Below are 25,726 nucleotides of genomic sequence, written 5' to 3'. Positions count from 1 at the left end.
ACTCTCCCTTTCAAATAAATAAACTTAAAAAAAAAAAAAAAGAATGATATAAAAAGCCAAAGGTCTTTGATTGCCTAATTAAGGAAAGCAAATCCCAAGGAGTGGTTCTGAGTCTACACAGCACTGGCCATTGAGAGCCTGCCAGGGACCCTGAGGTTCCAGGGCGGTCCAGCAACAGTGACTGTCCTGGCTTAAGGTGGTCACTGATTGCTGAGTAGTGCACGGACAAACAACATCAGCACTGAAACAGGAGGAAAACTGCCCTTTTTATGACTTAATCTCAATGACTTACGATCACAATAGTTTGGGGGCACATGTGATGTGCAGTAGTAGGGAGAAAGAAATACACAGCACAACATTTACTGGACATCATTTCTGGTACCAAGTACTATGTACAGAGGATGCAAAGATGAACAAAATGTCCTCTCTGCCTCCAGGAGCTCACAGACTACCGGATTGTAAATTTAAGAGATTTGCAGGCAAGTATAGTCTTTTCTTCACAAGATTGTTTTCAAAACCAAATGAGATCGTTTAAAGAAATGCACTTTTAAAAAATTTTTCAAATAACTTTTTAATCCCACAGCAAAAAATGTGATTATAAAATGTAAATTCTTTTTTTGTATTATGTTCAGTTAGTACATCATTAGTTTTTGATGTAGTGTTCAGTGATTCATTAGTTGCGTACAACACCCAGTGCTCATTCCATGCCCTCATTAATACCCATCACCCGGTTACCCCATCCACTCACCACCCCCCCCGAAACCCTCAGTTTGTTCCCCGGAGTCCACAGTCTCTCATGGTTTGGCTCCCTCTCTGATTTCTCCCCATTCAGATTTCCCTCCCTTCCCCTAAGGTCCACCATGCTATTGCTTTGAATACCCACCATATGCATTCACATGGATGGAACTGGAGGGGATTATGCTGAGTTAAGTAAATCAAGCAAACAAAGAAACGCACTTTAGGGGCACCTAGATGGCTGAGTCCATTAAGCTTCTGCCTTTGGCTCAGTTCATGATCCCAGGGTCCTGGGATTAAGCCTCTCATAGGGTTCCCTGCTCCACGGGGAGCCTACTTCTCCCTCTCCTTCTGCCTGCCTCTCTGCCTGATTGTGTGCTCGCACTCTCTCTCTGTCAAGTGAATAAATAAAATATTTTATAAAAAATAAAGAAAGGCATTTTATGAACTAAGCACTGAACAAATGTCAGGGTGCCATTATTTCTGAATAGATGAGTGACAAAATCAAATGTATTTATAAAAGATCAATATGGCAATGACTTCAAAGACAGATTAAATGGGGAAGGTGACCTCCAACAGACTGGCCAGCTAGGAGTCCACTGCCATAACCCAGACAGCAAGCGACAGTATATGAGCTGACTGGGGCAGTGGGCATGATTGAAGGAAGAGCCAAACGAGGAATGAAGATGACTCTGTGTGACTGTAGAGCAATAAAAAGACCCAAAAATGCCTACAATGTTATTCCCTGAGCGACTCAGGGGAAGAATTAAATAGCAAAGTCAAGTGGGTGATATAATTTAGGGAGAAAGATGGGAGAATATGACTTCTGACATGTTGAGCTTGAGGTGACAGGAGCACATCAGAAAAACACAACGGAAGGAAGTCTGGGGATGTCATAGCTAACAAACTCCTACTCAACCTCCAAGACCTACCTCCCATGACCTCTTGTCTGGGAAGCCTTTCTTTGACAGCCCTTGGAGATTTATTTAGTTCCCCATATTCCAAAAGTAGTTTTTAAAATACTCTAGCACCGTCTTTTTGGATTGGTTTTATCAGAGTGGGTGTCTGTCACTTCAATTCGACTCCATTAGAACTGCTGAAAGTAGAGAAAGTCACCGGTCTTCATATTCTTAGCACCAACATGGTACACTGCCCCAGGTAGGCAATAAATATCTAGTGAATGATATACATAACTAACCGAGAGGAAAAAAAATCTAAATATCAAAATCTAGGATTTGGAAGTCATCTGCTTAAGGGGGATGAAGCTATTCATGGACACAATTTCCAAGTGTCAAAAAGAAACCTATAGGCTCAAACAATTTCACTTAGGCCAGGTCACCAAATCTGGACTTAATAGCTAAACCGCCGCAGTTCCAACCACCCCGTCACCCCCCCACACACCTTCTACAATATAGTCTTCACCTGTTCATCAGGAACTTTCTGATCAGGACTGGTGAGGATATTTGTCATATGGATGCTCTCCATCCCCCGAAGATGAGGTAATCTACCTTATAAGACACCCTCTTCTTCCCCTCTCAGGGAAGATGACCTTGCCTGACCCATCTTTTATTTTGCTAATAACTTTCTTACCTCACCCTCCTTCCTACAAAAACCTTCCATTTTGTACAGCCCCTTGGAGCTCCTCTCTCCTTGCTAAATGGCCCCTCACAACATGGCTTAATAAAGTCAGTCCAATTTTTCAATCCACGTGTTTGGATTTTGTTTTTCAACACGAGGAAGAGTATTTCGAAAGAAAAAGTAAGAGCTAAGGATAGGACAAATGGAGGCAGTCAAGATGAAAGGAAGTGGAAGGAAAAGAAATGGAGTCAAAGCCTCACAGAGAAAGGGTGCCATCGCTCACAACAGAGGACATACTCCAGGCAAAGAGGCATCAAATGGTACGGACATCTAAGTGAATGAAGATAAGGAACGTGCCATTGAGTTTCAAAACCAAACTTATTTGAGAAAATTCTGGTTTATTTCACCAGGAACAAAAATAAGAACAAGGAGGAAATGTCCCTCATTAACTGAGGAGATCAAGGATAGGGAGGGGGTCTCTGTCTGCCATGATGCTTCACAAATGGTATGCAAACCTCCGTCCAGGGGTGTGCATATCTCAAGGCAGAAAGTTGAAAATAGCCAAAGGATTAAGACGATAATTTTAAAACGTGATGCATGACAGGACCATGAGCACAGGTGTCCTGATGAGGTCTGGATGAGGAGGCCAAGAGAACAGACGAAGCTCTGAAGGGCATTGTTCACAGGGAGTGATGACTGTGTTAAGACAAGGACCTACTTTGTTAAGTCCGAGTTGCTTTAGGACACAGCTCATGAACTCACCTCAGGCTGTCCTCCCGGGGCTGCCAGGCTACCGGGTCAGGAGGACCTTCGTTCCTGGGGATCTCCAGATGTTCCATTTGGGATATCCAGAGCGCTCTGTAGGGGTAGGCCCAAGCATGTTTGCTAGCCCACCTGAATTCCTAATTTCAGTCCAGGAAGTCCCAGTATTTCTGGATAGCTTAAGTGAATTCCCAGAGCAAGCCTAGGAAGGGATTTTAAGAATAATTCAATTTGCCCTTTCTCTTTCCAAATGAGGAGACCAGAGTCCAGGAGTTCAAGTGGTTTGTCTAGGGTCACCCTGTTCGTTACGGCAGACTCTGGTTTCCAGACTGCCAGTCCTACGGTGTTTCTCTTTTATACTTTTCAGTGTTGAGGAATTTAGGGGGGAGAAAAGAAGGAGAAAAGAAAGGAAAAGAGACAGGGTGAGAGCTTCCTACCTATGAACATCAGACCTTTTGGCCGCAGCCCTGGACCAGCCCTTCTCACTCCCTCATGCACTATGGAGCCACGACGTAAAAAAAGAAGACTGACCCTTCCTCCCACGAATCCATGCACAGGGCTTTGCCCTCATTATAAATTTTCTATCCACTTGTGTACAAACTGTGGGAGCCCCATTCGTTCATTATTTTTACTGTAATTGAATTAACCTGTTTAAAATCTTACTGTCTCAAATAATTACAATTTTTGCCGCTTCTTTGATTGATTTCTGAAATTGGACTGAACTTGTATTCTCCAATCACTGAAGACATCATTCGATTACAGAGCATGAACTATGTCAAGTACTTACTGTGGTCCAGAAACTCCTCTAAACAGTTTATATTCATTAACTCACCGTTTTCTGTCATTCATTGAGGTGAGCACACTTCTCTGTCTCCCAGAGAAGGAAGCTAAGGCACAAAGAGGCAATAATTCAAGATTATACAGCGAGTAAGTAACCAAAGTCTGCTTCCTGAGCTTGCGTGCTAGCCGCTCGGCCACACCGTCCTAACAACCCAGCCTCCGACTGTTGGAAAGTGGATTCATCTCTTTTGCTCTCAGTCAACACTGATGAGTCCCAAACAGTCACCAGTGAAAAAACAGCTCGCATTTCCATGGACATACGTAGCATTTGCTAGTACCATGCACTGTCTGGTTACACCATCTCTTTGGTCCAATCAATCTCAAACAATCCTATGAGGCAGATGAAAAATATTATCACTGCACTCACTTTATACAGAACATGGAGAAGCCTGAGCAACTTGCCAAAGGTTACCCAGCCAGCAGTTGAAAGAACCAGGACTCCCATCTGAGCAGAGTCCTGCCCCACAAGCAAAAAGCATGAAACCAGCCAGGAATTGGCCTGCCTCTGTCACAGTCAGTCTACCCAGCCACCTCCAGGGCCTCTTTTCAGACCCAAACTTGACACAAGATCCTGCCTGCCACCTTCCCGTGGAACTCTCTAGATTGAATTCCTTTGCTTTGGGGTGCCTGCCACTCTTGTGATTTACCTGACCTGAGCCAGGAGCCACGAGAGAGTTGTTCAGGTGGAGGGCAGGCAGTGAGATCCACAGACCGTGTCAGTCCTTGAGCTGCCGGGGACTAGCTACGTGGCCTGGGCAAGGAACCCCACTTTGGCAGAATGGGACAGAATGGACGCACATCCTGCAATTAGCACATCGTTATACAGATTTCAACGTTGCGGTTTAAAATCCATTCCTTCAGTAAGACATGCTATGGAGGGGGAGGGCTCGTGGATACTGTTGTAAGCACTGGGGAGGTGGCCCTGGGCCAAGCAGCAGAGCCCTCATGCTCACGGGGCTGGTGTCCTTGTGGGAGAGACTGACACAAAACCTGGGAACCAGTGGTTACAAGGCACATATCCAATAATGCAGTGGGCAATGAAAATGAAACGTCTACCGCCATGTCTGCAGCTCCCCATCTTCAACCGGCTGGACATCAGCAGCACCTGCAAGATGACTGCCTCCTCTGTCTGAAGCTATTTTTCTAAAGCAGAGGTTCTCAAACATTTTGGTCTCAGGGCACTGTGAAGCTTTGAAAAAATTACTGAGGCTCCCAAAGAGCATGTGTGTGTTTGGGCTACATCACTAGATACCTTGCACAATAAAAATTCAGACAGGTCATTTCAGAACACGACAATGCACAGAGCCCCTCACATTAGCTGTTGGAGTGATGATATCATCACACATCATGAGGCCTCTAGAAAGTTCCACCGTGCACATGTGAAGGAAGGAGAGTGAAAAAGGCAAAATGTCTTGGCGTTGTGGTTACTTCACAGACCTCTGAAGGGGTCTTGGCACCGCCAGAGGTCTTCAGACTATACTTGAACAACTGTGATTCTAATGAAAACATATTTAGACTGATGCCAGCTTTTAAAAAAAAGGACATTTATTTTTAAAGATTTATTTGATAGAGAAAGAACACCAGTGGGGGGAGAGGGAAAGAGAGAATCCTCAAACAGACTCTCCTTCCACATTGCAATCCCCCACCCCACTGAGCACAGAGCCTGACACAGGGCTCGATCCCATGACCCTGAGATCATGACCTGAGCCGTAATCAAGAGTTGGATGATCAACTGACTCAGCCAACCAAGAGCTCCCTCTCAAAAAACGATATTTGAATTTACTTTTCCATCTGTATGGATGGATGTCTTCTTGCCCATTTTTCTACAATCAGAAGCTGAACATTTTAAAATACAATTTGAACTACATAAAGTACAAGGACCTACAGTTTGTTTCCTGAATTATATACTTAAGTCCCTATTCACCTTAAAAAAAAAAAAACACACACACACACAAGCAAAAAACCTTATTTCTTGATCTTCAGAAGCACAGCCAACCTTATAAAACAGAATCTACTTCCCTACTAAAGATTATATATGAAACAATTCTCAGTGGTTCACTTAGCAATAGCTTTAACTCTCAGAACTGGTTCAGAGAGAAACTGATGACTTCTTTTAAACGCATGTCATACTCCTTCCTAAAGAAATTATGTTCTTATTTAATTGCTATCTTCTTCTGAGTGTTTCTACACATAGTTAAAATGGTTTCATAACTGCATTTCACTATACTTAAAGGTCCTCCTCTAAGTTTTACTTTCAGTATTCCTATAAAATAATTGTTTCTAAAGACAACGGGATTTCTGCAACTGTAATATTTTCATCCTCAAGCAGTTTTGAAAAAGGCATCCAATATTATTATTTTTAGTACTAACCAATTGAATCAGTCTACATGGGAAAAGAGCAGGTAGCTAAACACTGGAGTTTATAATAGTCTTGAAGAAAAGGAGCAGCTAGCTAATGCAAAAATATAAAGGTAAATGAATGAGCCCTAAAGCTTAGAATGAAAAAGCAAAATTCCTCTTCAAAACCCACCTAGCATACCAGAAGGGAAAAGAAAAACAAACAGGTCTGTAGGTCTCCGAGGAGGTATTTTTATTGAGCAATTTTGCAAAACAGGCCATGTTCTGTGTGCTTTAAACAAATTATCTAATTTAATTTTCACCCTTAGTTATTCTTACATTCATTTTACAAATGAGGAAACTGAGGCACACAAATATTAAATCCCTAGCCTCAGGGCACGGTTAGGAAGTGGCAGGGAAAGGATGTGAACTGTGGGAGACTTGTAACAAACACAGCCAACGGTCTGAGTCTGCAAACATTTTGTTACCACTCAGTAGCTATGTGACCTCGGGAAAGTGCCTTCACTCTCCTGAACATAATGGTTATGACACTCCCCCTTCCATGTAGGACGGATCCCAGGGAGTAGGATGAAAGGGAGAATCACCTTATTGAGGGGGATGAGGTGGGGGGACAATCACTGGGATGGTTTCCTGAACCCTAAAATAATTAAAACTTTTTTTAATAACTTGAATTTAGAACTCCTAAAAATAAGAAATCTTGATTAATGCTTAGACATTATTTCAGGACTGACTAGATGAACCACATATGCCAAAATCTCAAGGAAATTAAATATATAATCACAAAAAATTGTAGTCAATTCCTTTTTTAAAAACCACAGTCCTTTATTCCTATGTTCATTTGATCTCCCATAAGAATTGCTGCTGACTCCTCTCAGTAGCCCAGCTTAATGGTTGTATGCACACGCTTTAGAGCAAGAGTTTCTAGATCCACATCCCTACCTGACCTTGAACTAGTTGCTGAACCTGTGCTTCAGTTCCTCATTGGTAAGTCAGCAGAAATAGTGGTACCTTCAGCATTGCATTGTTATTAAGGCTAAATGAGTTCACACCCATAAAATAAATAAAACAGTGCTAGGCATACACTGTATGGCTAGAGCTCAATAAATACTACCAATTATTTTTCATCAAATTGTTTCCCAAGGACTTGATGCATGTCAGGACTGGATAAATATCTGTACTGAATAAATAAATGCAGATATACCTATCAGGTGACTATAACAATGCACATTGTAAATGCTTATTAACATCCTACTTCCTTAACCCAGCTCTCAGAGTCACATGACCTTCAAAGCAATATATCTGCATTGGTATATGATCAACAATGGGCTCTGGTTTTTTAAGAGAAATAGGAGAAACCAACACATCTTTACTATCAAGAATGAGAGGAGATAAATTCATACTGTCAAGGCATCACCTTTAAATGTAAATAACATAAATATTCAGAAGATAAAGGCAGATGACCTCAGCCTCAGAAACAGTGCCAGGCAATCAATTGAGTAAAAGCTTATAATACAATATAAATTAGATTTATAATTATTTTTAAAAAGCAAACCACAATGTGAGAAATGGGCAGAAACTATGATGACCTAAGATTATAAAAATCATTATGGAACTGCACCTAAAGCATTCCATTCAATATAGGGGAACACAGCATACAAAATATGCATGAATAACAGAATCACAGAAACAAGTCTAGAGGGGTGTACCTTGAACATGCCATTTAAGAGGCAACTTTGCACAAAGAGGCATCTGGTCTTGGACCAAAAGACAAGGTTCAAGGCTGGATTATGCCACATCTCTGTGAATACCGGCAAATGACCACAGCACACCATGTCTTCTAGATAACATCTTTTCTGTTATTTCAAATGAAGTAACTCAGGGGAAGTCCTTTTTAGATGGCAGCCAACTCTTCAGAGTTGTCTTAGTTATTATACTGAAGAAGGAAAAAAATTATCTTTAGAGTAATCAAAGTTTTAATTTCTGGAAGAAATACACTGGTCCCATGTGAGTTGTCTCCACCCATACAAGCAGCACTGGAAAGACTGATATCTAAGTATATCAAAATATATAGAAATATAACAATTTTGTACAGAAAATATTAAAAGTATTACATGTTCATTTCCTCAACAAACGTGTACACCTGTGTTAAGTGCTGGAAAATGTCAAGTAAGGCGTACATGTTTCTCTCACGGACCCTAGATTTTCGTTAACAACCCTATAAATAGAGGGATCGTTCATGGTGAGCTGAGCACTCTGAAGGAAAGAAACAACACACCATGAAAATGCATAACAGGAATTAATGAGGTCTGGGACTGGCATTGGAGGGGTAGGGATGGGGGTGCATAAGACAGATGCTGGCAGACATAGCAGCACATCCAAAGGCCCTGGGGACATGACAACTCCTGAAAACTGAAAAAAGCCAGAGAGCCCAAGGGATGTGAGGATGTGAGGGAAAAGCTATGAGGTGGGTGTGCCTGGATGACCAAACCAAGAATACTGCGATTTAAAGGATCATTTCTTTATCCTCAAGGGAATGGAAAGCCTGTGGTGAGTATCAGACACATCACACTTGAGATTTGAAACAGTAACAACAACAAAAAGATTCCATGTACAGAGAGAGATAGATTAAAGGGCAGCAAGAGGGAGCTAGTCAGAGATCAGGAAAGAGCCAACCACCATAGTCCACATGGAAGGCACTTGGACCAGGGTTAAAAGAAAGTGGTCAAACTGGACAGGAGTTTAGGAGATGGAATCATCAGGACTGGTTGTTGATGGTGAGGATGAGGGACAGGAGAGTTGCTCATCTGAAGAACTGAGAGAAGAGACATTCAGGTCAGGAACACAGGGAACAGTGGAAGAAAACCTGGTGGGCAGGAAAAGAGCAAGAGTTTACTTTAGAACACGCTGGGTGTCAAGAACAGCTACTGGTCGGTAACCTGGCTCAGAAAGGTGGTTTAGGACAAGGAAGATTTGGGGCAGGTATTAATTAGGGTGTAGGGGGCAATTAAAGGCTTGGAGGAAACTGCTCAGCAGAATAAAAAGAGAGACAAAAGCAATAATATCCACTCACGTCTATACTTAAATGGAATCCACCTAGTCTCCCTAATGTGGTTTAAAACTGGCCTTCTCATGGGCAATTTGTATATGCGACTCCCTATCATCATCTACCAGGCGTGGTTTTCCCTATGATTTATTCTGACTGAGAAATAAAAGGTTGCTTTCTTTAAAGAGATGGGCAATAGCAAATGCCCAGCACATTTGGATGAGATGGAAAACAACAGAGAAGGGAACCAGGGCAGGCTATTAGCTGTAGGGTCTAAGAGTTATTAAATATTGAGGGATGAGGAAAAAGAAAAAGTCATCTTTCCTTATACAGCCTTTAAAATACTTTCGTGGAGAGGACTCCAGATGCCATCAATCAGGAAAATGATCTCTGGCAGAGAAGAATATGGCTGGTATAAATAATTAATGAATGAAGGCAAAAACAGAATATGGTAGTGGGAGGTGCTCTTGGAGGAATTTTTGCTGGAAAGTTCAAGCAATGGCTACATGATTTTCTTCTCATTAACTATCTTCCCAGAATCGTGTGTGTGTGTGTGTGTGTGTATCTATGTATCTCTATACATCTATATATATATACATCTATATCTATAATTATCAATAGATAATAGATATAGACATACACACATATACACACACATATATATACACACTTGTATTTTCCTGTTCGAATTTTAGATATCATGGCAGATCCTTATTTAAAAAGAAAAATGAATCTCTTTTAAATGTTAATGAAAACCTCTAGAGAAAAAAAAAATAACATTATACTAAAGATATTATTTAATACATGTCAGTCCTCAATAAATTCTCTCGGAGAAAAACAACCTTAAAAAGGCAACTTCTTGTCCTGGTCAGGATTCAACAACAGTGAAATGCTGGCGGTGATTCCTGTGCGTTCATGGTGCTCTCAAGTATTAGAAGAACTAGAAATATTTGTTCCTAGGGACCAGCAAAGCAATTGATGTTGTATTATTAAAATTGCTCTCGAATGCCACAAGAAGTGCACACGTTACAGTCCTCACGTAAGTTAGACAGCAGCAAGCCATTTATTGACCGGCCTCTTTTCATTTCAACCTGACACTGATTTAAAATTTAGAGATAAAAAGGGGGAAAAAAATGCCCTAAAGTGTCCACTGATTCAGCCAGGCCAATGCTCTATCTAACATTTTAAAGGGTCATTAGTACTAGAACGAATTTCTACATTCACAGTATCAGACAAGTTTATGTAATTTCCAATTAAAACAGGAAAGAGAAAGCCCCGGAATTTTTTGAGTTTGTATCACAAGCTACATCTGCACATTAATATATCAAAATCAGGCAATTCTGTTCAAAATTAGATAGATGCCCAAACATGTGACTAGGGTAGAAGGCTTATAAGAAATTCTCTGTTTGTCACTCGTCTTCCCTACCAACGAACTGCACAATGTTCTTCAAGACAGTTTATAAGCTATACTTAAAATTTGAACTACATTTCATGTCAGCTTAGGAAAGCTAATTCACCATAATAACAAATTTGTGTGTTAATTTCATCTTCTGATTCTACTTATTTTACATGCTTCATCAAAAGCCATCCATGTCTTTAAAAACAATGCAGCAGAGGAAACTTAAAGATAACCCATTAGCAGCAAACTTGACCAATGTGTTCATTAACTCAACTAGTAGTACCACAAGTAGGCAACTGATAACACACTGAAGGTATTAGCAACACAAAAATCTTAAAGCTGTGAAAATAAATAATTTAGTCGAGGAGACTTGTTTAATTTTGTCAGTTCACCACTCATGCGTGAGAAAATGGGATATATATGTCATTCTGCTCTCTTAAGAGTCAAAAAGTTAAGTTAGTATAAACCTGAGGACACGGGTATGCTCTCTGTAACATATTAAACATTATCCCTGGATTTTAAGTATACTTGTTATTTCACTTTCGGGGAAGGCAGGGAAACAAGCAATCTTGGCTCACCAATTAAGAAAGTGGTCATCTAAATTATGAGCATTCTCCAGGTGGCTTTGGAGAAGTAACTAACTTCTTCAGCTCTATGTGCCATATAAATTGAGGTTAACAATAATAATCATCAGGGATGTACTATCAAATCTCAGTGTTCCTTTTTACAATGCTGAAAATTATGCGTTTGTGGTCATTTAATAGAGCAGCAACAGGGCGCTAATACTACAGGAAAACAAACAAATCCGATTTACAGAGCTTGCTCATTTCCATAGTGTAAATTCTCCCATGGCCAATTTTAAGCCATGCTGTAAGCTGCTGCTCAGTCTGCTAAGCTGGTAAGAACTCACTTCCGTACCACTGGGTATAACTACAAAACGGCACTAGTAACAGAGGATACCTGTAAAACCCTGATCCAAGACTTCTGTGTGATTCTCATAGGGTCATTAATTTATCTTCAGTACTTTAAAATTTCCTTCAGCTAGTGAATGGGGTGATTAGCCATTATCCCAACGCCATCTTTCTTTAACCCCCACTCACACCACCTGCCTGACCCACACGTCTGACAAAAGATAGCTGCTCTTCCTGACATACCAAATATATGCCAAAATTCTAGAAGTACTGAGTCCCACCACATGAGACTTGCTAACAATGATACCAGTGATACCAATCAATGATGACTCAACAAATTCTCTCAAAAATCTTCACTGGCCTGGATGCCACCATTTCTGGCATCCTAGGTATGGGGGGCAGTCATGGCCACAGCTAAAGGGGAGGCTTCAGTGTCTCCTGTGGTCTGAGGAGACACACTCTTGTGCAATCTTCCAAAAGAGCTTTTTGCGAATGAAGGAAGGACCTCTCAGAGGCCTCCCTCCATGTCACTAAGCCAGTCACTCTCCAAAGGAGGTTTACAAAGAGAAAACTGCAAGAATTTCAGCCTCCTCACTTGGAACTCAGAATGAGGTCTCAACAATTGGATTACAACTTTTTCTTTTAGCGCTGCTTCTAGAAACTCACCCCAGGAGATTCTGACTCAGTGAGACGAGGTCCTAGAACTGGTATGAAGAAATGCCCAGGCAGTTCCTCTAATCTGTGGTTTGAAACCATCAACTAGACCAGTGTGTCACAAACCCAGGGTGATTCTGTCCACCAGGGGACCTTTGGCAAGTTCTGGGGACATTTTTGGCTGTCAAGGCGGACAATACCAGCATCTAGCGGGTACAGAGAGGGATGCAGGGAACATCCTACAATGCACAGGGCAGCGCCACACAAAGAATTATCAGTTCAGAAGGTCAGTAGCAACAGAGTGGAGAAACCCTGAACCCGATCAGCCCAAGGCTCTATGCCTCCCATACTACATCTATTACTGGCAACAAAATCTCTGACAGTGAAATCGGTTGTGGCAATGCATTATTAATTAAAGATGCGATTTCTGTATAGATCAGAATATAAATCCTAACACCTTGTTTGCGCCAAGCAATAATTAGTATTACAGCAATAACAACCTGTGCCAAAGGAAATTTTAAAAGGTACCGTCAGTGGCATGAACTATCGTTCTATCTACATGAACTGTACAGGATTTTCTAGAGAATTATTTAAGTCACTTTTTTAAGTGTAACAAAGTCATTCATACACATTTAAATCTTCTTTATAATGATGTTTTTCCTCCACAGAAATGCCACTTTTCATTCATCTATTTTGTTATGATGTTTCCTGTACTATTTTCTTCAGAAAAATACGCTTGGATTAAGGGAAGAATCTTCCAAACAAAACGCTTAAAGCACTTAATGAATATGAAAAAAAAAAAATCATACTCTGCTTTTCTCATTTACCTTCTCTTTCTAATGTAAATGTTAATCCCTTCTAAAGTAATTGGGCCCACTTACATTGCCAACCGCAATTAACACATACTCAAAATTGGCTACAAGTAAGGATGAGACACCAGCAAAGACAAGGATCTTGTATTCAGTAGACTTCTGTTTCCTGAAATGACTGTAATTACTCACAAAGAAGGCTTGGTTGACCAATCCAGCTTTCTCTGGAAACTGATGAAAAGATAGCCCAAACAGGAAGAAAATCATGAAGGCGAAACTCACTGGCCTTTTCAAGAAACTTCTAAGGACATTGTTCAGACGGTAGCATAAAGTCCAACATGCATCAGGCTTCTCATCGAAGTATATAAATGGAATGGCCAAATGACTACAGCTAGTCTTTTCAACTTCACACTCAGCATAAAAGAAAATGAAGCTTTCTAGTATTGGATAGGAGAAGGGCAATTCCAGACTGGCAGTTTACTGGGGCAATAAAGTCATGTATGGCTGTTCTTCAAGACACTGCGTGTAGGGGAGAGTCCTCTGGGCTAGTTCTTGTGAATACACTGGTTATTTGTTCAGATTCCAAAAGAAAGTCATCTCATTTACCCTGACCTTGATTTAGAAGTTCTTCTGGGGGCAAAGGAAATAGACAATGCAGGCCAACCACCACTTCTTGATGAGTTATGCGACAAGCATAAGACAAGTAAAGTAAAAAGTTCCTATGAGTTTTACATGATGCCAAGTGCAAAAGATCAGATGGATGGGCAGACATTATTACTACTAGCCTTCATGGATTATGCCACTTACATCTTCACAGCAACCCTATGAGGTAAATACTTCACTTTACGGTGAAGACACTGAGGTTGGAAATTTTCAGTAAACCGCCCACAGTCACACACATGACAAGCAGTGGAACAGGGCTTTAGATTGGGCTAACAGGTGCTAGAGCCCATCTCTCTTAATCACTGTGGCCATACCATTTCTCTAGAGATGGGATGGCCTGTGTGGGGAGGGTTTTGAGGCTGGAGGGTATTAATGAAGAATGAACCCTGTCAGTGGCCCATAACGAAGTTGTCTTCCCAGAAAGCCCATCACACCAATGCTGGTGCTTCCAGCCACACACAGACGCAGATCGCATGACTGCCCTTCCGTCACCTTCAGACACAAAAGGTATATTATCCTATGATATTAAACAACTGGTTCCTTTTATTCCAAGCAGTTGCTTTCCTTTAAGCTTCGGTTAGAAGAGCAGTTGGCTATGCTTGCAAGCCACTAGCACTCCTGTGGGCTTAAAAGTGCCACATAAAATAAATTGATCATATTTGGGCATATGCTCTGAATAGGCAATGGGGAAACCAGCCTCTGTATTGACCCACAGAGTTCCATTTCCAAGCTTGCTCAGTCCTTTTTATTGCCCTGTCATCAAGTTCTAATACAGTTTACAATTTATATGCTTATTTCGTTTAACAGGCTATAATAACATTTATTTTGGCTGCTTTTCGTTGATCCTGCATAGATGCCAACAGTAGCACCCTCTACCCTGCTCCTCATGTGAGGAATCTAGAGTTGCTTAATCCATAAAACACAAGGCATGGAAATATGCCTTGAAATGTTTCAAAACTCCGTAAATTCACTGATGAAGGAATTTGCAAACCGAAAGGGGCACTGAGTAAAGACACAAAGGAGCCTGCCCTTCAGGAACGAAGGTTTTTTATTTTGGTGTTCGTGGTGTTGTTTACAACAATGCGTAAGCTTGACAAAGGACTGAAAAAATTCAAGTGACAGCTCCTGACAAAGTCATCATGTTGACTGCAGAAAACCTAAAAATGCAGAAGGTTGGGGAGGTAAGCTTCTAATGACTGTGCCCTGAATCTGGCAATTAAGAAAGCATTCCATTCCAACTGTGGAGTGGTGACAGGATCTTATTGAGGTGACTTTCTGTAGAGTCCAGACACAAGGGCTATTCTTAGAACAACCAAAAAAAGCATGGAGCTGCCTAAAAATAATGATGACTCAACACCTAGAGGCTTCAATGATGTAATGTTGTTAAAGAACACCCTCTCTCCTCACAGGTTGCAGCTTTTAAAATAAGCAAGCTCACAGCTCACTTTCTGAGGAAAGCAAAAATTTCACACACTGAAGGAGAAAATGAGGACACGTGGGTCACACATACAATGTTCCATCCACACGTCGCGTGTCATGGTGGCCTGGTTCGCTTGTGGAGGAAGCCCTTGCCAGAGTCGGAGTCCGTCCTTTCCCTCTGCCACTCACACGCATCAGTTGTCCTTTCAAAGCAGGGCCTGTGAGGCAGGACAGCAATGCGGATTACACAAGAGGCAGGCTGAAAAATCTGTCCTCGGGTCACCGCAGTCAGCACACTGCATCGCAAAGGATGGGTCGCTTTGGGTCCAGACTGTTGTATAGGGGCAAGGCAGGGGCTCCAAACAAGAAACAAAAACGTATCCCAGAGGCTTCTCCCTCCCCTCTTAGGCGGGCTCCTATACAGGTTCTATCCACCACCATAACTCACTTCACCTGACTTGTGCTCTCATTATCAGACCCCAGGGAACATTAAGCTTCACAAGGGATCACACCTCATTCATTTTTATACTCTCAGTCGTCAAGAGCAATGCTTGGGACATGGTAGATAATCAATAATTGTTTAAAATTTGATGGCTGGATCGAGGAGACTGATGAATGATGCAGGAAAGATGTTAGTGTTCGAAGCTGATGGCCAAGAAAGAATTCTTGAGACATCCTTGGTGCAAAAAGATGGTTTTATGAAAACACGGGGACAGGACTCAGCCCACAGCAGAAAGAGCTGCACTGGGGTACGAGGAGTGGTCCATTCTATACTTCCAAGTTGGGAGGGGGTGAGGGATAGCGTGACCCTCCCACGTATTTTGGGAACAATGTTTCCAGGATCCCGAGGGGACTAACAATTTTTAGGAAAATGTCATTTATTATTGTTCAGTAAACCCTCAGTCATGAGACTCTTCAGATGTATATCGATAGGTCATGTGCTCGGAGGATGATTGCCAACATGTATGTTGGGGACGGGGGTTGAGATAAAGGATGTTTCCAAAGGAATTTTTATAGGTTAAAGTAGACTTACAGGATGGGGGGGGGGGGGGGGGCCTGAGATTGCCTTTTGCCCTTAGCGAAGTATTAACATCTAGGCAACTGAGTTCCTAGAGGAATGTCACTCTGCCTGTTTCAAGGACTTGTCCATGGGCTCTAAGAGTACAGAAATTTAATAATTTTCCTTCTGCCTTTGTTTCTCAATTAATGCAGTACTCTCTCCTTGTCAGCATACTATGACTCACGGCCCTTCCCTGAGTATGTAGACTGTATATCTTAGGATATGTCTTAAGTACATCCTAGGATATAATATTTTCTAGGAGTGGGTTCACTAAAAAGGGAATTCTTTTTTTTTTTTTAAGATTTTATTTATTTATTTGACAGATAGAGATCACAAGTAGGCAGAGAGGCAGACAGAGAGAGAGAGAGAGAGGAAGAGAAGCAGGCCTCCTGCTGAGCAGAGAGCCCAATGCGGGGCTCGATCCCAGGACTCTGGGATCATGACCTGAGCCGAAAGCAGAGGCTTTAACCCACTGAGCCACCCAGGCGCTCCCTAAAAAGGGAATTCTTGACCAGAAAATAACCTTCAAAGATATGGGGAATCTGAATCCCAAAGTTTACAGCAGCAATGTCCACAACAGCCACACTATGGAAAGAGCCAAGATGTCTATGGACAGATGAAAGTATAAAGAAGATGTGTTATGTATATACAGACACGCACACAAACACACACAATGGAATATTATTCAGCCAACAGAAAGCATGAATACTTACCGCCTACACAGACGGAGATAGAACTGGAGGGTATTATGCTGAGTGAAATAAGTCAATCAGAGAAAGACAATTATCACTCATATGTAGAATATAAGAAACAGCACAGAGGACCACAGGGGAAGGGAGGGAAAACTGATGGCAAGTCATCAGAGAGGGAGATAAACCATAAGAGAGTCTTAATTCTAGGGAACAGACTTGGGGTTGCTGCGGGGGCGGGGGAGGTAACTGGGTGATGGGCATTAAAAAGGGCACGTGATGGAATGAGCACCGGGTGTTGCATGCAACTGAGGGATTACTGAACTCTGTATAGCTGAAACTAATGATGCACCATATGTTGGACAACTGAATTTTTTTAAAAATGGGAAAAAAATCTTCAAGTCCAAAAGATTATATAGAGTCCTATAGGAGATACTCGGGAACAGGTTGTTCCCCACACCACAGAGCCAATGAATCTGTTCTTGAGGCTTGCTCTGTTCAGCAGGAAACAAAGCCAGGGACAGAGGTTTGAGAGTCAAGGCTGGGTGCATTATAAATAGATACAAAAAAAAAAAAAAAAAAAAAAAAAAAACCACGAAAAACAAAACAAAACAAAAAACAGAAAAAAAACAAAAACAAAAAACCCCTGCATCCTATTTAATACACTATGTCTTACAGGTACCACTGTTTCTTTTTCAAAAAGGTGACCTTGTTGCAGTAATACTTTCATTGTGCATTTCTGGAATTCCCCAAAGTCAGGTCCTAATCTCCAAAAGAAAATCATTCCTATTATTTTGTAGCAATTCTCCTTCTGGTGTTTTGTGTATGTTGCTTACTACCTTGGGTTACAGGCCTGAATCACCATGCATTCATTAACTTTGTTTCCACAACTTCAAATCCACCCTAAAAACCAAGGCTTTGCAAATCACTCAAAACACTGCAAAGAAAGTGCTCTTGATCAGGCCCAAAGAGGAGTTCTTTTGAAAGAGAACATAGTTGCTTAGATATGCAAATTTAAAGGAGTTTCTTTAGAGGAAAGACAACCCCAGTGGAGCTGAGAACCCAGTAGTCAACAGGAAGTAGGGAAGTAGGGCAGAGCTAAGAAAACAAATGCTCACCCACCTTCCCCCCTTTCTAAATCATGATGACCCCACCCTGCTGACTCCCACATTCAGAGCAGGGCTAGGGGTAGGAAGCAGATTGAACCAAAGCTAGTTAATGGTGCCAAATTTCTCACACTGAAGACTCATTCCTCTGAAAATTTTGAAAGAAGCTATTCGAAGCTAAACTCTTTTCTTCTTCTGTGCTCCTTGCAAAGCCTCGAACTTCACCCACATAGCGATAAATTTAAAATGCACTTCTGGTGCAAGTCTTACAACTGGAGAGAATGTAGTACCAAGGAGGAATATAACCTCATCGAAGGAAAGAATACAATCCTCAAGGAGCAGGCATTGAAACCACAGCATCTTCCCATGAAATAATCTGGCTCTCAGCCTTTAGGAGTCAAAATTAGGCTCATATGTTAGAATCTCAAACTTAAATCCATGTAACCTCAAATGGCTTATGTGTTCATCTTCTCACCAATTAAGTATTAGAAGTAACAATCAGATTTAAGAGTCAAACTAAAGCTCTAGTCATGTGACCAGGTGCTTCTCTAAACACAAGCGGCCCACATGTACAGTGGAAAGTGTTAACTGTGGTTGCCACGTTACATTTTTCCCTTGAAGATATGTTAAAATTATTCTTCCAAACAATATGAATTATAGCAAAAATATGTATATATTATTTTAAAAATATATCATCTACTAATGAAGGTGATTTTTTTTCTATTCATAATGGAATTTTAAACATCTATAAAATATACCCTTAGTGACTCCTGGCCAGCCTCCTTACACATTTAAAGACAATTGTTAAAGTTCTGCTAAGGATATGAGCAGTTTGATGAGGTAATTCAGAAAATGTTCTTGCATTATACCTATGCATGATTAGGTTGCTACAAAAGAAACAATATCAAGACCACTAAGAATAAATACAGTAGCCATGACTGAGTATTAATTTTAAATTTGAACTTCCTGGAAGCTAAGGAAAAAAAAAAATGTAAGTTACATAATCTTCCTAATGGTGGGGGGGAACAGTTCCCAAAGTAAACAAGGTTTTCTCTACTATGTTCCGAAAGAAACATAACACATGAACCTTTTTTGCAGAAGCCTGAACAACATGTATCCTAAAACAAACACAGAAACAGTTCACATGTGGCAAAGGCTGAAATTAAACTTTCTTGAAACCCAAAGCTATCCTATCAAAGCACAACTTCCTTAGGATTCTACAAGGAGTGGCTAAATCCAGCCTTTCTTCCTACCTCCACAGCACAGGGGCCATCTGGGCTCTCCTTTCTGGAACCAGAGACAGAGAGTCAAAGGCTGGGTAGTGAGGAGGGGGATAAAAGAGAACAAGGAAGGGAACCAGTGTTTATCAAGGAGACCTAGCTTCGTGTCACCTCCTCTTACCCATTTCACCTCATTTCATCACATAACAAAACTACAGAGAAGGTATGGTCAACCCCATTTTATAAAAGAGAGAATGGAGATTCAGAGAAGTTGGCCAAGAGCACGTAACGAGTCCGCAGTAGAGGCAGGATCTGGAACCAGGTTCTTCTAGATCCAAAGTCCTTGCACAGGGCCCTTCTGTCTCTCTCTAAGTGCCCACATTATATTGAGGACTGGGGGGACGGGGGAGACTACAGGATGCAGAAGAACCATGAGCTTTCTCTATTGCCATCAAGACACTTGGATTCATCCAGCTGGAATGTAAGACCAGACCATCATATGAGGCAGTGCTTTCTATGCATAAATAATACACTAAATGACCTGGAGTTAGTAACAGCTGCAACTATAGGGGGAAAGTGTAGGCTTTGAACAAAGCACAAGACATGATATTTCAACCTATATGCTGAAAAATCTTACCCATGTCATGTATCTGATCAATGGGTCTCCACCTCAAAACACAGATGGGAGATTACAGTGCTTATAGTTAAAGCAATGGTTATGCTGTATAATAAAACATCCCCAGCAAAAAAATATTACCAAAATATCACCAGAAACTGATCAAACTTAAAAAAAAAAAAAAAACCTACACAGATTATGTCCTATATATCCATTCTTCTTAAAAGGCAGAAAAGTATGATTGAACACTGTATGCAAAATTGTAAGTGGGTAGATAGTTATAAATGAGTAGGTAATAGTGAAGTATAAGTAGTGCCCTAATAACCCCACTCTCATGCAGCAAATATCACATGATATTAATGCGATCGGCTCTCAGCTCATCCATACCACACTGATCTCATCCACAGAGCTAAATGTCAGGCCTGCTGTGAAAGATACCTTGGTATTCCTTTAAAGTTCATGTCCAAGCTCTCTGACTTTCTTTGATTATCTCTGAACAGGTCCAGAATTTCAGACCACTGACCTAAGAACAGAATCGATGAAGTCCAGAAAGGCAGCGTGAGGCCAATGACATTTTCAGCTGGTAGGAGCAAGGGAGAATAATAAAAAACTTCCTCCCCCCACTTCCCCGGGGTTCCTCTCTGAAATTGCCTCTTAAAGAAAGACTGTTAGGAGACACAACTCAAGAGTTATCCTTGAATTTATACAACCTTTTAAGTTTGAAATAATTGAAAGTTATCCATTATGATGAGGACCACTGTGATGCTTGTGCCTTGCTTGTACTTTTCGGGGGCTCCTGGCCTGGGAAGAGAGCAGAGAATGAAATCCAGCCTGCCCTCCACCTGTCAAGCCACTCACAACTGCTCTGGGCTGCACCCACCCCTTCAGCTGAGGGAAAAGGGCACCACATTTTCAAATTCACCATCTTGGCTCAGACAGTATGTCCTAAGGTTGCTTCTGCCCATGGGGGCACCTTCTCATAATTCAAAGCATCACTGTATAGGCCAGCAGCAGCTCTGATGGACACCATCTGAAATGGTTTCCAAGTACCTCCATCTTTCCAAGAAGGGAAAAAGCCTCATGTCCCTCTTTAATATTATCCTGGACTCACTGGAAAATGGCAGCTGTTTTTCCCCAGGTGCCATCAGGAATATACGCTCACCTTCTCTTTGGCACAGAAACCAAATACTCTCAACTTTGTATGCACCAGGCTTAATTCTTTCCACTGCCTCAATTATTTGCAGGTAGTTAAGTGGGGCATTTAGAGTGGCTTGTCAGATGCTCAAGCCCCAGGGGGTCACTCAGTTCTGTGGAGAAGCAAGACACTAAATATGCCTCTGGAATATTTCAGTCACTTTAAGAAAGGTTAAGGTTCCAGGGAATGTCCTACAGCAGCTTTCAAATCTGCCCCACGCTGGGCCTCTCATCTGCCAGGTGCCCCCAAGTGATTAGCGGTGACTAATTATGGTTCCCAGTCATTGTCCAGAAAAAAGACAAAATGGGAATAACTTAACTGAGTACAATGATACCCACTGTCTTTTTCACAATTCAGACCTTCTTTAAAGCAACAAACCTATTTGCAAATGTCACTTTCACCTATCCGGGATGAACAGCACAAGAAAAACAGCACAACTCGCTCATATTCTTAAATATGTGATATCTAATTTAACTGTTAACTGCTTTAGTATTTAAAACAAATGCTCCGTTATCATTTTCCCACCCTCGGGCCACCACAGTCTACTTCATTTCTTATTTTTTCAACCTATCTTCAGCGGCACTTAAACTACAGTAAATCATCTTGTTTATCCTTTGCTACACATTTACAACTGAACTGATTTGGACTCAATGCATTTACATCTAGCTTGAGTCTTGCTATTGAATTGCCTGAGTTCTCTGCTTTACATTCTTTTACTTGACTGTTCAAGTGGTGGATAGCCAAGTTTATTTCTAGAACTGGTTTTCCATGGTCGAGTTTAGAGATGGTAAGTTATGGTGGGTAATGAATCAGAATTGAACGTCGAGAGGACTTGTGCTTACTGTATCAACCTCGATAGACTAAGTCACACTCTTAAGAACAAACTCCCTAATCCCAGTGGTTTAAAGCAATAAAGGCTTTTTTTTTTTCCCCTTGTCATGTTACATGTTCCTCATGTTGGCCAGAACTCTGTGCCATCACTCTCCTTACCCCACAACCCAAACTACCTGAGTAGGCACCACCTGGCACAATGCCAGTTGCCCCAGCAGTGTGAAAAGAACATTCTTCAGGGTCAAACATCCATAATTAAATGCTTGACTTGGAAGTGACAGGTCGTTTCTGCTTACACACCGGGCAGAACTAGCCAGAGGGGTCCACGGAACACAACTGTGATAGACACTCAGGAGGAGAGAAGCAGAAAGACACCCCCCCTTATAGGACTGTCATGACAATTAAAGGCTTTAATGTTTATAAAGCCATTTGGAAGAGTACTTTGGCACCTTGCTGTATGCTATATAAGTACCTGCTGCTATTATTCCTAATCACTATTATTTTTAAACTGAATAAATTCATCATTTTTGGAGGCCACTATCAAGTCGGGTTTCTCCTTACTCAATCGCATTTGGCTAAATGTTTCATGATGGTTGTTTCCCTGTTCTCCTTTAGCTACCAGTGAATGCCAATGTCCCATTGAGCAAACACTCACCGATCTTCAGAACAGACACAGAGCAGCCCCCAGGATATCCCTCCAGCCTCACCTGTCTCAAGATGAGTCTCTGTAGCCCAGCTGGATCCAGAAAGGCAAACCCAGGGGAGCATGCCAAAGGGAAACGAACCCTAGTAACTTTTCGGTGTTGCAAGCTGTGAAGATCCCAGTTCTAAATGTGCTTCATACAAAAATATTTATGTTTCAAGCTGTAGCATGCAAACAGCAATCTGCATTTATTGGTTGCAGATGCCAATTTCCTCCAGCTCCGGTTCTCTTCTGTGTTATATAAACAAATCTCAACCATCTGGACCACAACAAGCCACTCCGAAGTATGTGCTCACTCCTTGCAAAAAGCATCAAATCAAAATATAATCTCACAGAATTCTGCCTAACAGAAAATCGGAGTGAACAATTTTCACAAAGCTGTTTTTAAAATGTTCTTTAGGTGTCAGAATAGGATAGACGGGATAGCAGAAAGGAACTTCTCATAAGTACTCTGATGAAGAAAAACTAGCATAACAGGAAGATCAGATCCTGTGGTGTTACCTATATTAACAGTCCAATTTAAGGGCTTCCAAAGTAGTTCAAAAGGGAAAAGAGCTCAGAAAAATCGTCTCAGACAGGTGGAAATACAAAGAAGAGACTGGTGCAAGGCTCATTCAGGATAGTCAGAGAGCAAAAGCTGGAATTCCTCCCCAGCTAAGGAAGTTGAAATGTATGCTTTATAATACCTGCAAAAAACAATCTAAACTATAGTCCATCAATATCAAGGAACAACGAACCAGAAGCAGACTGTACCAAGAAAGAAAGGACAAGTTCCATGTGTTGCCACCTACCCACCTGGACCTCTGAAATGAATACTAAGCATCATTTCCAATGTCTTGTCTCCCTGATATAACTACAGGCTGCTAAACGCATCTTCCCAAGGCCAAGTATTTTAGAACATCACCACAGCAAGCTTTGCCCACAGGCAAATGCAGGAGGGCTAGAAATGCTTCCTGTTCCTTTTCCCTCCACCTAAAGATATCCCCTTATCAACTTAGCACAGTGCCTAAAATGTCCACCCTTCGGCAAAGAATGATTTTCAGACTTAGGTGACTTAGATTCATGAACTTTGAACACTGTGGAACTTCCTGAGAGACTGGCATACAAAACAAGTCAGTTCTGTTAAAATGGTGAAAATCAATGGAAGTCAAAGGAAGACCATAAAGGTCTGGGACTTGAAGAGAAGGATGTGGCAGGGAAAATGAGGATCCCCAAGGCTCCCCAAATACATATTCCAGTGTCCCATGGTCGTGCCTCCTTGCTACTGTCAACTCATTTGGTATCCGATCATCTTGCTTTGTCATCCGTAACCATGGATACATAATTAGTATACTTAAATCAAAACTGAATCTAGATCAGATTATTTGATATCTTGTAGACTTTGCTCAAGTGGGGGCTATAAAACCACCCCAAAGTAGAAGAATTTCCATCTGATTTAATAAGTCCAATTATGTAGATTGGCCAATAACAAAATTCATCTCCTTGACTATAAAAATGTGGTCTAAATAATTTGAAACTGGCTCCACTGAACTACATCTTGTTGATTTCAACTCAATATTTTATCGAGGTCATTTAAAAACCAAATACTTTTGGTCAAGCTGCAATGTACCAACTTTGTATACAAATTAAAAGAGAGTATTTTGTAATCCATGATTCAGTCACAGATCAGAGTATCAGAACAGATGTGGGAACTCTGCCCAAGCTTCTGTCTTCCTATATAACCAATCCTGGATCAGTAGATCAGTCATGCTTGAGCTGCACTCCAGAATGGGATACGCTCCTCCCTAGATCCTACTGTTTCAATCTACCAGGAAGTATTTAATCAAGAAAGAATCAAAATCCTCTTTTGGTCTCTAAGGAAAATCCTTCTAATTGTTGATTCATTTAGATAAACAGATGACAGAATGAGAAAACAATTTGTTTCATAGTTAATGTCAGGCAGATTTCAGGGGGGAAATTACTGGGTCTGAGTAAATTCTAATCTGTGTTATAAACTGGTTTTAATCCAAGAGCAAAATTCCTAGTTTCTTTCAAAGAGATCACATGCAATTTTCTTACTTCAGTCAAGGGATTACAACACTGGAGGTTCTAATCACATTAAAGGCCTCAGATTTCAAGCTATTTTTAGCCTATTATGTTGATGTTCAACTCCAAAGTAATATCAATATAAAACTATCTTTATAATTCCTAATCTGGAGGATTATTATCTATCAGTAATTGTTTTCAGGCAAAAGAGTTTGGAGTTCAGCAATTGGCAAAATCAGCCCAAGTTTGTGAAACGGCAATCATAACTCCTACTCTTACATCTCACACAGAGGCTTATAATTCAGTTTAGGAAAAAAGGCCCTTCCCCCCAAAAAGTGTTGCCCATGTTTTATAACATACTATTATAGTACATGTTTGCAATTAGAAATCTACATTTAGGGCGCCTGGGTGGCTCAGTGGGTTAAGCCGCTGCCTTCGGCTCAGGTCATGATCTCGGTCCTGGGATCGAGTCCCGCATTGGGCTCTCTGCTCAGCAGGGAGCCTGCTTCCCTCTCTCTCTCTGCCTGCCTCTCTGTCTACTTGTAATCTCTCTCTCTCTGTCAAATAAATAAATAAAATCTTTAAAAAAAAAAAAAAGAAATCTACATTTAAAAAAAAAGAAAAGAAATCTACATCGACAGGAGAGGTTTGATCTAGTCAGGCACCCCACTAAAAAGATCAGAGAAATCTAAAATGAGCTTTAAAAAGATCTCCAAGCAGAATACTTAACTCCAATTTCCAAGAATACTTACACTGAATCAGGTTTGTTTCTTCAGATGGGAAACTCCATTCTCTGGAAAATACTTGTACACAGACAACCTCATTCCCCGATCACTTCAAATCAGCCATTTTTCCTCAAATTCTTGCCACACACTTAACAATTCCACCCTGTGTGATACCACTGAGCAAAGCAAGACTCCGAGGATCAGCCAACTGACCTTTCTAATAACACCTGCAGAACTACGCTCACAGCTAGTCTTGGAACATTCACCAACTGCAGCAGGGATAGGGGTACAAGAGAGCTTGTGCCATTTGGCAGAATAGGAAAAAATAAAACTTTTTTTTAGCAACGTCTCTTTCCTAGCCCAAGGGGTATCTCCTGCAATCGCT

General features: G+C 41.2%; 1 protein-coding gene across 3 annotated transcripts in view; it reads right to left on the bottom strand.

The window, feature by feature from the left end:
- The window catches only part of RCAN2 (regulator of calcineurin 2), a 264,074-nt gene that overhangs the window by 196,812 nt on the left and 41,536 nt on the right, over positions 1-25,726 (bottom strand). The window lies entirely within an intron of this gene.

Source organism: Lontra canadensis, unplaced genomic scaffold (genome assembly GCF_010015895.1).
Source record: "Lontra canadensis isolate GAN:19392208 unplaced genomic scaffold, GSC_riverotter_1.0 scaffold23, whole genome shotgun sequence".
In the NCBI taxonomy this organism is placed as follows: domain Eukaryota; kingdom Metazoa; phylum Chordata; class Mammalia; order Carnivora; family Mustelidae; genus Lontra; species Lontra canadensis.
This window is presented reverse-complemented; position numbering and strand designations above follow the sequence as displayed.